Genomic DNA, 662 nt, shown 5'->3' with positions numbered 1-662 from the left:
CCAAGGAAGGTCTTTCCCTGAACCCGGAGTTGGCTGTTTTGTCTAGATTTCCTGGTCAGCAAGCTCTGGCGATCTGCCTGTTTCCATCCTGAGTGATGGCATTGCAGCTGCACACCAATATACCCAACTGTTTCTGCCAGTGCTAAGATCTGGACCCAGGTCCTCATGCTTTCACAGCGAGGACTTCACTCACTGCACTGTCTTCTCAGTCTCTCCTGACATTGTTCTTCTAGCTGGCTGGGTGGTATTTTCTTGAGTGTTTGGCCTACTTCTCAAGGACTGATGACAATTCACCTGGTAGATGGAGAGATTCTGAGCAGAGAGAATAGTGTGTGGAGTGGCCTGGTCATCCGAAAGGCATAGCATTTATGTGACCTTGGGTCATGTGCATTGGAGTATTTGAATACAGAAAAGATGGATGGGAACAAGTGGTGACCATCCTGTGTAGAATCAAAGCTTTTATTTTGTTTTGTTTTAGTTTTGCAAGACAGAATTCCTCTGTGTAGATCAGGCTGGCCTTGAACTCACAAAGATGCTCCTGCCTCCACTTCCCAAGTGCCGGGATTAAAGGCATGTGCCACCACCACAGCTTTTGTGTTTTAACGTGACTCTTTCTAAAAGTTCAGCTCTACCCTGCCACCTCACCCTTTGGATGTCCTTTG

Source organism: Cricetulus griseus, chromosome 6 (assembly GCF_003668045.3).
Source record: "Cricetulus griseus strain 17A/GY chromosome 6, alternate assembly CriGri-PICRH-1.0, whole genome shotgun sequence".
NCBI classification, from domain to species: Eukaryota; Metazoa; Chordata; class Mammalia; order Rodentia; family Cricetidae; genus Cricetulus; species Cricetulus griseus.
This window is presented reverse-complemented; position numbering follows the sequence as displayed.